A 15,364-nucleotide genomic window follows, 5' to 3' on the forward strand; every position below is an offset into this window, starting at 1 on the left:
TACTGCGACTGCTCTTGCTAGCACTGCTGCTTCTGGTACTGCGACTGCTCTTGCTAGCGCTGCTGCTACTGGTACTGCGACTGCTCTTGCTAGCACTGCTGCTACTGGTACTGCGACTGCTCTTGCTAGCGCTGTTGCTGCTGGTACTCGTGGTGATGCTTCTGCTGTTGGTATCGGTCTTACTGCAGCTATTGGTGCTACTACGCTTGGTGTTGCCGTTGATGTTGGTGCTAGTACTACTGCTCCTCTGTTACTGCAGGCTCTACTGTTGCTGGTTCTACTGCTGCTGATTCTGCTACTGCTGGCACTGCTACTGCTTCTGGTACTAATGCTGTTGTTGCTGTTGCTGATACTACGGCTGCTGTTGTTTTTGCTGGGCAATTCGCTGTCTCAAGGTAGTAAACAATTTTCTTAAACAATAGACGACTAGATCTGTATTACTCCACGATGCTGACACTATGTGTAGCACTGCGCTGTCACCTCCGGTGCTGACACTGAGAGTACTGATAATTATCATTTCTTCAAGTACAACTTAAACAGACCATAGCTGACATCAGTGACATACTGTATATAAAGTCACTAATTATGCAGAGCAATTCGAGCAAATAGGGTTAATCTTGTCCCCAGGATGCGACCCACACCAGTCCGCTAACACTCAGGTACCTGTTTACTGCTGGGTGAAAAGGGACAGCAGGTGTCTTAAGGAAGCAAGTTCTAATGTTTCTACCCGTACCGGGGATTGAACCACACACCTCAGTGTGTGAGTTGAGTGCGCTACCAACCGAGCTACGTACCTCCGTTCTCTCACTTCCGAGGTTGACACTGTCTGTGTTGCACTGTACTGACGCTACTGAAACTGACACTGTCCTTGACCCAGACAACAGCACACCCAGGGTAACAGACAGCACACCCAGGGTAACGGAGAGTAACACACCCAGGATAACAGACAGCACACTCAGGTTACAGACAACAACACACCCAGGGTAACAGACAGCAACACACCCAAGGTAACAGACAGCAACACACCCAAGGTAACAGACAGCAACACACCCAAGGTAACAGACAGCAACACACCCAAGGTAACAGACAGCACACCCAGGGTAACAGACAGCAACACACCCAGGGTAACAGACAGCAACACACCCAAGATAACAGACAGCAACACACCCAAGGTAACAGACAGCAACACACCCAAGATAACAGACAGCAACACACCCAAGGTAACAGACAGCAACACACCCAAGATAACAGACAGCAACACACCCAAGGTAACAGACAGCAACACACCCAAGGTAACAGACAGCAACACACCCAAGGTAACAGACAGCAACACACGCAAGGTAACAGACAGCAACACACCCAGGGTAACAGACAACAACACACCCAAGGTAACAGACAGCAACACACCCAAGGTAACAGACAGCAACACACCCAGGGCAACAGACAACACACCCAGGGCAACAAGCAACACACCCAGGGTAACAGACAACACCCAGGGTAACAAGCAACACACCCAGGGTAACAGACAACACACCCAGGGTAACAAGCAACACACCCAGGGTAACAGACAACACACCCAGGGTAACAAGCAACACACCCAGGGTAACAGACAACACACCCAGGGTAACAAGCAACACACCCAGGGTAACAGACAACACACCCAGGGTAACAGACAACACACCCAGGGTAACAAACAACACACCCAGGGTAACAGACAACACACCCAGGGTAACAGACAACACACCCAGGGTAACAGACAACACACCCAGGGTAACAGACAACACACCCAGGGTAACAAGCAACACACCCAGGGTAACAGACAACACACCCAGGGTAACAGACAACACACACCCAGGGTAGCAGACAACACACCCAGGGTAGCAGACAACACACCCAGGGTAACAGACAACACACCCAGGGTAACAGACAACACACCCAGGGTAACAAGCAACACACCCAGGGTAACAAGCAACACACCCAGGGTAACAAGCAACACACCCAGGGTAACAGACAACACACCCAGGGTAACAGACAACACACCCAGGGTAACAGACAACACACCCAGGGTAACAGACAACACACCCAGGGTAACAGACAACACACCCAGGGTAACAGACAACACACCCAGGGTAACAGACAACACACCCAGGGTAACAAGCAACACACCCAGGGCAACAAGCAACACACCCAGGGTAACAGACAACACACCCAGGGTAACAGACAACACACCCAGGGTAACAAGCAACACACCCAGGGTAACAGACAACACACCCAGGGTAACAAGCAACACACCCAGGGTAACAAGCAACACACCCAGGGTAACAGACATCACACCCAGGGTAACAAGCAACACACCCAGGGCAACAAGCAACACACCCAGGGTAACAGACAACACACCCATGGTAACAGACAACACACCCAGGGTAACAAGCAACACACCCAGGGTAACAGACAACACGCAGTCACTCATTATAATTTAAGTCGACTTACTAAAAGAGTAAGCTTGAATATTGAGATCAGAGAAATGCACCTTTGTTTTTGTGTGGTAAGCTTGCAGGAAGATTATTAAGAGCACAGGATTGTATCCTGGGGAGGAGGATCACAAGATCACGGCGGGATTATGCACTTTTATTATCCTTCTTGAGTTATCCTGTGTTATTAACCTTCTGGATTAGAAACTTTGAGGGATCGTTACTGGTCATGAACCAGGCTGAGGGGGCGCTGACCCCTGGAACATCCTCCAGGTATACTGCCCCCTCCCCCTCCAGCTTTATAATCCTGGCTTATTCTGGGTTACAAACCCTCTCTGTTAATTTTGTTGAGTAATTAGTTATATGCTAAATAATCCTCCGAGTAAATAAATAACCCGGAGGGCTAGTAACCCTCCGGGTTAATAATGTTGAGTTATCCTGAGTTACTAACCTTCTGATTTAATAATCTTAGATAACCCAAAGCTTCTAACCCACCGGGTTAATTATTCTAATAATCCTCTGCTTCAATAAAGAATAAATAATTAAGAAACCATATTTGAAAAAGCATTTATTTTTAACAAATTTCTCAATACTCTAAGTATTTTGTGCATGCTCAAATTCCTGTCAATTGTTCAAATATACATCCTTTGCACATGTTTGTCCAGGAAATTAATCGTCAGATTCTGGAAAAGAAGAAAGTCATGCATGATGCAGGGATAGTTGATCGTACGTTCTTTCGTGACCCATCGTTCCAGGTGATGGTAAGAGAGGTTTTATAAACTGGTTTATTTCCACACTGGTTTTGTTAAAGGTGAAATCTCAGAGCATCGGATGTCTAAGGATGTCTAAGGGTTTATTATTGTTGCTAACATCTGTTGCAGAGTACAATTTACTGACCCCCCCAAAAAAAGGTACGTATCCCTCATTGTTTCTTTTGTTAGTTTCCTGTTTCTCGGACTATAAGGGGGTGAGTGTGCTCAACATTTCTCATGTTGTCTCTGTTTAGTCAATTAAGATTGTGAGTTACGTCTTATTTCATAGATGAGAAAGATGGTAATTAAATTTGGTTTATTAAGATAAGATTTGTTGGGGATTTTAATTAACCCGCGGGAGTGTTACTCACCCAGTGTAATCTGATGAAGGTAGTGATTTATAGGGGACTGTATGACTTATTACCGTTGTGGTGCTTTGATCTTGTCACTCAGGATGCCACCCACACTAGTCGATTAATACCCAGGTACCTACTTACTGCTGAGTGAACAGGGACAGCAGGTGTAAGGAAACATCACCAACGTTTCCAGCCGTGCCGGGAATTGAACCACGGATACTTTCTCTTTATATCATAGGAGTTCCTTTAAAGGACTCCACACTCAATGTTGCGGCCTCCACCACCCCCTCAGTGCCCGTCCTACCTACCCAACGGTAGGTAGGGCGGCCACCTTTGAGTAACCACAATTTTTAAAGGGTTGGACTGGTAAGCCAGTGGAAGGTCTCGGTCAGATGACCAAAAGCTCCAGCGGTGGGTCGTCATATGACCAAGACCCATTTCAGGAAACATTTGTCTTGCTTCCTGACAAACTTTACCTAACCTAACCTAACCTAACCTAACCTAACCTAACCTAACCTAACAGCCTCACAAACCTGTTTCACCTTGTAGAGAAATGTTACGAAATACCGACAAGATGGAAAACAAGACACAAATGCTGTATAATGACAACGTTTCGCCCACACAATGAGCTTTATCAAGATATAAAGGAAGCAGTCAGAATAACAAATTCCCACTACAGGCAACACACTCCACCAATATTCAAAACTCTAAACCTACTCACCATACAAAACATCCATACTTATTATTGTACCTACTACATACATAGAACACTTAACTCTGATATAAACCCTCCCCTCAAACGTCTCCTTACCAACCTCAACAGAACACATGACCATAACACAAGGCACAGATCACTCTTTGATGTTCCTCGTGTCCATCTCACGCTATGCAAAAACTCAATGCACATAAAAGGCCCTAAAATCTGGAATTCATTACCTGTGTATATAAAAGAAACACTGTTTATAAATTCAAGTCTCTTCTTAAAAATCACTTACTCACCCACAACTAAATAAATACTGAATAATTGTATCTCATAAATGTTTAACTTGTGACCCTATCAGACTGTTTTTTTTTTCTTTTAATTACATTACCATTGAATGCACAGCATTGTGAGAGTCTCCAGCAAGTTTACGTCTCTTTGAACCTCGTAGAACCCACCACTGTTGTACCCCTTAGAAACATTAGGAAAAATGGCTTGATGAAGCTTGACAAAGCTCCTGGAGAGCGAAACGTTGCCACAATAAAATGTCACATTAGTTGCATTTGTGTCCTTTTACTTAACATTAGGAAAAATGTCTGTTGTTACATAGTCATGCGATGTCTTCTTGTTACCATGCATGTCTGGAAAGTTAGTCCAGTTACGGGGAATTTTTACAAGCCGGTGGTTAGTTAACGGAAGTTTAAAGCCTGTCGATTACATGAAGGTGATTAAAACTACATGTAGCTTATTCAGTCGCTAAGTGATGGATTAAAGGAAATTCTCATCGTATATACATTGAGAGATACACACACCTCTCAGTGTATGTACTGAGACATACACCTCTCGGTGTATATACTCTGAGACATATACACACCTCTGGGACATATATACACTTCTCGGTGTAGATACACTGAGAAATACACACACCTCTCAGTGTATATACACTGAGAGATACACACACCTCTCGGTGTATATACTCTGAGAGATACACACCTTTGAGTATACCCTATGCAGGTCAATTTTTCGACATTCTTCTCTTACAGACATCCTTAGCAAAATGACAGTATTAAATAATAGATTATAGGTTATACCTAAATCAGAAAATATTATAGATTACGCAGATCTTCGTAACACTTTCAATATTGATGAAAGTCAGTACTCGGCAGATGGTTCGCATAACTGTAAAGTAACACGTTTAGTACCAAATATTGTATAGGGAAGTATAAGAGAATTGATGTGTAGTGAGAGAGAAAGTGAGCAAGGTAAGAGAGGAGAGAGAGAGAGAGAGAGAGAGAGAGAGAGAGAGAGAGAGAGAGAGAGAGTTCGTGAAGCAGAGTGAGAGTGACTGCAAGCAAAATAACAAAAATTATTGACTAAATTTGATATAACCTCAAGAGTTGAAGTTGGGTGTTAATTATAATTATTATTATTATTATTATTATTATTAGTAGTAGTAGTAGTAGTAGTAGCATTGTTGTTGCTGCTATTATTATTATTGCTATTATTATTGTTATTATTATTGTTGTTGTTGTTATTATTAACATACTGAGTGGTAAACCCGTCTGAATCATACAGCACGAGTAGTGTCGGCTCGATGCTCCTCTTACCATAGCCAGACTTTTCTTTCCTCTGATAGTAGGTCAAGTGAGAGGGAAAGGAGGGGTAGGGGAGCTGGAAGAGGCAGGTCAGGTCAGAGGGACGAAACGAGGTCAACTTATTTCCCAAGGAATTCCATGTTTCACCCACTTGTTACTTTAAACACATAATACCGGGCGTAGGTGCTAAGACAGGCCCCGACACGTTATGACGCAACTCCCTTCTCCACTAATGCCAGGAAAGTATATACACTAAAAGATGTATATTTCTCTCTCTCTCTCTCTCTCTCTCTCTCATATATATATATATATATATATATATATATATATATATATATATATATATATATATATATATATATATATATATATATATATATATATATATATATATGCAATAAGATCACCGTAAACAGGTGATTTCAGAATATGCAAAACAATCACTCTGAAAGAATAGAGAAATTCCAAGCGCTTTCGTGACTACTCACATTATCAAGGAACTATCATAGTTCCTTGATAATGTGAGTAGTCACGAAAGCGCTTGGAATTTCTCTATTCTTTCAGAGTGGTTGTTTTGCATATATATATATACAAGGAATTCGCAAGAGCAGGCGAAATATTCACAAACACTGATCTCTGGCTGAAGGAGACTCGAGCCTACGAAGCTTGGAACAAGGTACGCAGTGCTTTACCAATCTACCCACACTGGACCAATACCTTGGAGTCCAGCTTCCGCTAGACTTTGATCCAAGGCAGCCAGCTTTCAGGGAGAAGGCTTACAGCTTTTCATCTCATCCCCTGCATGCATCAGCCTTACTAGAGATTACTAGATTCCTTGCATTGTTAAAAATCTCTAGTAAGGCTGATGCATGCAGGGGATTAGATGAAAAGCTGTAAGCCTTCTCCCTGAAAGCTGGCTGCCTTGGATCAAAGTCTAGCGCAAGCTGGACTCCAAGGTATTGGTCCAGTGTGGGTAGATTGGTAAAGCACTGCGTACCTTGTTCCAAGGTTCGTAGGTTCGAGTCTCCCTCAGCCAGAGATCAGTGTTTATATATATATATATATATATATATATATATATATATATATATATATATATATATATATATATATATATATATATATTCAACACACCGACTGTATCCCACCGAGGCATGGTGACCTAAAAAGAAAAACCAAAGTTTGTTTTTTTAAATTTAGTAATGTATAAAGGAGAAGGGGTTACTAGCTTCTTGCTTCCCGCATTTTAGTCGCCTTTTACAACACGCATGACTTACGGAGGAAAATTTCTTTTCCATTTCCCAATAGAGATAAGAGGAAATGAAGAAGAACAAGAAGTATTAAGAAAATAGAAGAAAACCCATATATATATATATATATATATATATATATATATATATATATATATATATAATCAATCAAACCACGAAACAAGTGGTTTTGAATCATTTAACAAACTGCAGCCGGCCAGGGTTCGACCCCACGACACATTGTCACACCTCAAGAGGCAACACAACGTACATGTCACCTTATTCACTCAGCCAATGATATATATATATATATATATATATATATATATATATATATATATATATATATATATATATATATATATATATATATATATATATATATATATATATATACGTATACATGCATGTATAGTGCGACTTAAGTGTAAGTAGAAGTAGCAAGATATACCTGTCATCTCGCGTGTTTATGATACAAAAAAAAAAACACCAGCAATCGTACATCATATAAAACAAATACAGGCACATGTAGACATGTATTAATTAGTACTAGAGAGAGTACATACAGTGGTTAAAAAAAAAAACACGCGAGTAAAAGCTAGAATATATTTTTTAGACAATATTTCGGTCTTTGGACTTTGATCACTTCTAACCAGAAGCCATCAAGGTCCCAGGACCGAACCTTTGTTTCAAAAAAATGCGTTTTCGTGTTTTTCAAATGTCTTTTTCAACCACTTGTCGGTGTAAAGTAAAAGGACACAAGTGCAACTAATGTGACATTTATTGTGGCAACGTTTCGCTCTCCAGGAGCTTTATCAAGCCATGTCTTGATAAAGCTCCTGGAGAGCGAAACGTTGCCACAATAAATGTCACATTAGTTGCACTTGTGTCCTTTTACTTTACATATTGTCGGTAATTCTACCAACTTTATTACACTTGTCGGTGGCGGAACTTTTCCTCAACAAAGTTTTCCAGATATTGCACATGTGTCTCATTCTTCAACTTGTGGGTTTTTCTAAATAATTTTCATCAAATGCCGTCCTAGAAAGTCTTAGGACTTAAACCCAATAAACCTCTGATGTCAAAAAGCATAATTTTAAAACGGGATTAACGAACTCAGCCAAACATTTTCGTTTCTGTTTACTCCTTCCCCCCCCCAAAAAAAAAAAATGGACGATGAAGTCAGCACAAACGCAGCGGACCTGGTCTTGCTGGACCTGGTCTTGCTGGACCTGGCCTTGCTGGACCTGGCCTTGCTGGACCTGGCCTTGCTGGACCTGGCCTTGCTGGACCTGGCCTTGCTGGACCTGGCCTTGCTGGACCTGGCCTTGCTGGACCTGGTCTTGCTGGGCCTGGCCTTGCTTGACCTGGCCTTGCTTGACCTGGCCTTGCAGGGCCTGCCCTTGCTAGACCTGGCCTTGCTGGACCTGGCCTTGCAGGACCTGGCCTTGCTGGACCTGGCCTTGCTGGACCTGGCCTTGCAGGACCTGGACTTGCTGGACCTGGCCTTGCTGGACCTGGCCTTGCAGGATCTGGCCTTGCAGGACCTGGCCTTGCTGGATCTGGTCTTGCAGGACCTTGCCTTGCAGGACCTTGCCTTGTAGGACCTGGTCTTGCAGGACCTGGTCTTGCAGGACCTGGTCTTGCAGGAACTGGCCTTGCAGGAACTGGCCTTGCAGGAACTGGCCTTGCAGGACCTGGCCTTGCTGGACCTGGTCTTGCTGGGCCTGGCCTTGCTGGACCTGGTCTTGCTGGGCCTGGCCTTGCAGGACCTGGCCTTGCTTGACCTGGCCTTGCAGGGCCTGCCCTTGCTGGACCTGGCCTTGCAGGACCTGGCCTTGCAGGACCTGGCCTTGCTGGACCTGGCCTTGCTGGACCTGGCCTTGCAGGACCTGGACTTGCTGGACCTGGCCTTGCAGGACCTGGCCTTGCAGGACCTGGCCTTGCAGGACCTGGTCTTGCAGGACCTGGCCTTGCAGGACCTGGCCTTGCAGGACCTGGCCTTGCAGGACCTGGTCTTGCAGGACCTGACCTTGCAGGACCTGGCCTTGCAGGACCTGGCCTTGCAGGACCTGGCCTTGCAGGACCTGGCCTTGCAGGACCTGGCCTTGCAGGACCTGGTCTTGCAGGACCTGACCTTGCAGGACCTGACCTTGCAGGACCTGGCCTTGCAGGACCTGGCCTTGCAGGACCTGGCCTTGCAGGACCTGGCCTTGCAGGAACTGGCCTTGCAGGAACTGGCCTTTCAGGACCTGGCCTTTCAGGACCTGGCCTTGCATGACCTGGCCTTGCAGAACCCCTTCATTAAAGTACCACGCTGCAGAATATTAAACAAAATTATACTTCACAAGATAGAAGCTGAGATGTGGTGCTGTTGACGTTTGTTAAAAATGTTGAATATACATGGTTCATGTACGAGAAAATACCACAGTGAAAATAGAAAATAAAACCTGAGCGCTTTCAGGTCTTTACACACATCTTCAGATATGTGTACTAACACATCTTACTTTGATGATGTGTGTAAGCATATATCTTCTATAAATGATTCAGAAAACCGGCACGTTGGTGAATGAGACACGTGTGTAATACTTGGGTACCTTTGTTGTTGTAACGGTTCGCCATCCAGTGGCTTCTTCAGTCCGGTACGGAGAAGTACTATGGAAGATGGGAAGGAGTCTGAGGTACTCAGTCCCTCAGCCTGGAGTCGATATGTTCAGTCGATGTGATGGACTGTGCTTCAGGCTGAGGGGACAGATTACGTCGTCTTCCACTCTCTTCTGTATGTATTTCTTTAGTTATTACGCTATATTCTTGTATTGGTAAGGCCACTGGTGGGCGAAACGTCTACAAAATAATGATTTTGTACATGTGTCTAAATATCTTGTCAGTGCTGAATACCACTGATATTCAGTTTTTTCATTCTTCTCTGGATGTTCTCCAATGAATTTGTATCCAATCTGTAGTCCGGAGAACAGAACTGAGATGCATAGTCTTAAGTGATGAATTACTGTGATGTATAGAGCTATAGTATAACCCCTGGACTTCTGTTGTTTATACTTCCTAGCATAATATCAAGTAATCTGTTAGCCTTAAACTCACGCAGAGACACTGTTGTCTTGGCTTCAGATTACCACTTATCATGACTCCCAAATTGTGTATAGTCAAGTTCTGGATTATTTAATTCGTAAGTGCTGGGGTTATTTACATTCCCGAGCCTTAGGACTTTTATCTGCATTGAACTACATCTGCCACTTTTCCTAACCGCGATATTGGCTTGCCTAGATCTTCCTCAAGTTCAGTGGCATCTTCGTCCGAGTATTATTTTAGTTATTTTATGTCATCAGCAAATTTGCTTATAATTGGTCTTAATTTCCTCGTTATTAAGGTCATTAAAATAAATAATGAACAACAATGGGTCTAAAACTGATTCTTGTGGAACACCAACTGTGACTGATTTCCACGCCGATTTCACCCTGAATATGCAGACTGTTTTCTATTTGTCAGTCGCCCCTCGGTCTGTGACGTGATATTTTACTGTGGCTAGCTGGTCTAATGGCTAACGCGACGGGCTGGAGTTTTGAGACTCTATGACCGCGGGTTCAATCCCGGCCGGGGGTATGGTTGATATTTTACCTCAATAGAATAAGACGCCACTTTCCTTAACAGTCTTTTGTGTGGTACTCCATCAAAAGCCTTACTGAAATCCAAATAAACAATATCGAATTCTTTATCAAGATCAACTGCCTCAAAGGCTTACATAAGAACACAAGAATGGAGGAACACTGCAGCAGGCCTACTAGCCCATACTAGACAGGTCTTTCTCAACATCACGGTCAAATTAGCCAGGGAGGAACGAACCCTTGTGAATCCATGATATGTCATGAATCAAATTATGCTTATCAAGATGGCTTCTTATAATATCAGCTATAATTCTAATAATTAACCTACAATTGTATGTGTCATGGTATGTTAAGCTTCAGGAATGGATCAGTAATTGACTCACCAACAGCACGCAGTAATTAACTTCAAATGGTAAAGTGTCAGAGTAGATAAACGTAACAACTGAGTTCCTCACTTACTGAACCTTGGCCTAGTTCTAGAAATAATTTACATAAGTGCTACTAGGAGAGACAGTATTATCTAAAATTGCTGTGGTCGAGGGCGAAACAAAATTATAAGAATAATTATTATTATTATTATAAAAGTATTATTATTATTGTTATACTGATAGAATGGTCGGAGACGTGAAGGGGGCTCTTGATCCAAGTAATTAGATTTGTCCTTCCCTTGGATCGAACCTAACTGCTCTATTTCCAATGCACTGTATGGCCACTAAAAGTTTAGCGATTCCTAATAATAATAATAATAATAATAATAATAATAAAATAATAATAATAATTATAATAAAATAATAATGAAGATAAAAAGAAAGTACAGACATTTGAGTTTAAGACTATTAAACATAATTGTGATATGTGTGAAAGTCCACTTGTCAAGACCACATATCTGAAGGGCCGAAGAATCATCATTAATTAATAAATGAGTATTAAACAATAGTACTGAATTACAAGTGAGCAGTCTGCTAGCTTTCACAATAATATTACAATCGCGTATCACAGTGTTATAGCTGGGATCACATTACTGTGGGCGGTGAGAGAAACACTTGCCAAGATATCTTAACCAAACGCTCGGAAAACAGAGTTCCTCGTAATGTGGTTACTGACGCGGGTCTTAGTTATATGACCCACAGTTTGAGCTTTCGGTCATCTGTCCGAGGACTTCCGCTGGCTTACTTGTCCATTTCTTTAAAAATCATGGCTATAATTATAACCAAACTTTTGTTTTTCCTTTTGGACCACCTCCGCCTCGGTGGGATACGGCCGGTGCGTTGAAAGAAAGAATTTAACTAACATTTCCTAAGACATGTCTGTTGAATTCCACCTAGAGATGTATAAATTACTGCACACTGATACAGTCAAGAAGAAAGGGGCGGAGTTATTAGGGAAAATTTAAAATCGCTGCATCAGAGACGATATAAAGTTGGAAAGGACAGACACGGAATCTGGCTGAAGTTTTTGGAGGCTAGTCTTAGGTGTGATCTGCAACACCCCCCCTCCCCCACCCCCACCCAAACTTCGATAGTGACCACGATAGACTTGTCAGGGATGAAATTGCTCAGGCATCTAGAGCTGTAAAAATAGTTTTAATGGGAGATTTTTAATTTAGCAGATAATCTAGAGTCTGGAGACTTTATTGACATGATCCATGACTGCTTTTTAAAATAGTTTGTGTCAGAACCCACTGGAGGAAACAATCTGCGGGACTTGGTTCTGACAAACGGATTTTCCGATAGATCTTGAGTTTATTTAAGAACTTAGAAAAAGCGACAAAAAATCGCTTAGTTGTAATACTTCGTGGAATTACCTTAATAACGATAACAATATTAAGGTCTCCATTTTCGCGCTGTAGATTATGTGAGAAATGTAGGCTGGTTTAACCTGGTTTGGCATTATCGTTTGGTAAATAAACACAGATACAACTAATGTAACGTTTTATTGTGGCAACGTTTCGCTCTCCAGGATCTCTGTCAAGCTGCAGCAGCTTGATAGAGATGCATCTATTTATTTTACAGTTTGTCGGTAATTCTGCCACTATTACTAAGGGATTACCGTGAGGAAGGTCGGATAGAAGGTGGTGATGGGCGCCAATACGACATTTTTCAAATCACTGTACAAGCTGGCCGAACTGCATATGTTCCTAATCGAGAATTTAGATCAAACATGAATGATCCTAAAGGAATAAACAATAGACCCGAACATTTCTTGGGAAAAACTGGGGGTACATGGATAAGGAAGAAAATTTATCTCGTGAGTTGAGGCCTGGTTGTCTTCAAAAGGGAGCTAAACAGGTACCTAAAGTCAGTTCCCGACCAACTGGGCGACGGTTCGTATGTTCGGTTTGCGTGCTTTGGCAATAGAGTTGTGGAGGAGTGGAACACACTCCCAAGGTAGCGTCACTGAGGCAAGAACTTTGAGCAATTGTAACTGCCTAGCAGGGCGGGTAGGCCTACTGCAGGATTCTTATGTTTTTACGTTTTGCACTAAATGAAGTCTTTGTCCAGACTAGTTAGTCGATGTGAAGTCTATCGTGTACTGCACAAGTTTAGTTGGCTGGTGTCAAGTCTATCGAATGTATCAGGAGCCTAGTTGATCGCCGTCAGAGTCATTTAGGTAATTTAAATAGATACAAATTGTGAACATCAAAATGGTATACAATACCGACAGGTTGTTAGGTAAGACACATATGCAACAGTTAGACAACTTTATTCCGAAACGTTTCGCCTACACAGTAGGCTTCTTCAGTCGAATACAGAAAATAGGCAGGAACAGTAGAGATGTGAAGACGATGTAATCAGTCCATCACCCTTGTAGTCGTAGAATTTGAGGTTGTCAGTCCCTCGGCCTGGAGAAGTTCAGTTCCATAGTCAGGACCTAATTGTGTGTACAAATTGTGTGTACAAGACACTGGCAGCAACATCATCACTTCTCATCACACAAGTCAGTCCATTCTGAATATTTCGTCTAATTCCAGTCGTTCAATTTCCTCTCATAACTAAGATCTTTGATTACATCGTCTTCGCATCTCCACTGCCTCTGCTGCCTCTGCTGCCTCTGCTGCCTCTGCTGCCTCTATATTTGGCTGAAGAAACCTACTGAACATAAGAACATAAGAACGAAGGAACACTGCAGAAGGCCTACTGGCCCATGCGAGGCAGGTCCAAGTCTCCTACCGGCTTAAGCCAATGCACCCAACCTAGCCAGGTCAGGTCACATTGACTTAAGGGAGGAACACGGCAACCGACCTGTTAGCACAAGCTATCAGAATAATAACTAGTGCACATGTGTCTTTTCAATAGTAATATATTGAAAAACTCAGCGCAACTTAATGCGATTCCACACAACTTTTCACTTATAAATGTAGAAGAATATTTCAGAGAACCGACAGGATGATGAATTGTGTAACACTTGGGTATCTTTATTGTGGAAACGTTTCGCCACACAGTGACTTCATCAGTCCCGTACAGAAAAGAATGGTTGAAGATCATAAGGTTTTTTGAGGTAATCAGTCCCTCAGCCTGGAGTCGGATCGATCCATCAAGGTTGATGGACCTCAAACTCCTCCTAATCTCCCACCATTCTTCTCTGTATTGGACTGAGGAAGCCACTGATTGGCGAAACGTTTCCACAATAAAGATACGCAAGTGTTGGACAAATGTCTTATTCTTCAACTTATCGGTTTTCTGAACTATTTTCACCTTAGGTGTAATAGTATTTGTAGTACTATCAATAACAATGGTTCGTGTAGTAGTCACTCTTCCAGTCCTATTATGCCGTTTTTTCCAAGGTCAATTCATTTATATTTTTAATGCAGTTTGATTACATTTTTTATTTAGTTTGATTTATTTTTATGCAGTTTGATTACATTTTTAATGCAGTTTATTACATTTTTAATGAAGTTGGATTCCATTTTTTAATGCAGTTTGATTATATTTTTAATGTAGTTTGATTACATTTCTAATGCAGTTTGATTACATTTTTTAATTCAGTTTGATTACATTTCTAATGCAGTTTGATTACATTTTTTAATTCAGTTTGATTACATTTTTTAATGCAGTTTGATTACATTTTTTAATGCAGTTTGATTACATTTTTTAATGCAGTTTGATTACATTTCTAATGCAGTTTGATTACATTTCTAATGCAGTTTGATTACATTTTTTAATTCAGTTTGATTACATTTCTAATGCAGTTTGATTACATTTCTAATGCAGTTTGATTACATTTTTTAATTCAGTTTGATTACATTTTTTAATGCAGTTTGATTACATTTTTTATTTAGTTTGATTACATTTTTAATGCAGTTTGATTACATGTCCTGTACAGGTATTCTTGCCTGTACAGGACATGTTTACTGGAGGAAGTAGAGGGCTGGGAGACCATCTTCTTCTCTACTATCTTTGCCTCATCTACCTAGACAGAAGTAGAGATAGACAGACTGTAGTTAGATCCCCTAACTACAGGGGGACGATAGATCATGTATGATCTATCGTCCCAACGTAGTATCTCATTTGTCTGAACAACTAGGTGAGTATAAATAGGAAGAGCGTGTGTATGGCTCTCACCAGACGGAGGATCGAGTCTTCATCATGCCTTGAGCTTAATGATTTAAGTGGGTTTAGC

The sequence above is a fragment of the Cherax quadricarinatus genome, chromosome 79, assembly GCF_038502225.1.
Source record: "Cherax quadricarinatus isolate ZL_2023a chromosome 79, ASM3850222v1, whole genome shotgun sequence".
Lineage (NCBI taxonomy): Eukaryota > Metazoa > Arthropoda > Malacostraca > Decapoda > Parastacidae > Cherax > Cherax quadricarinatus.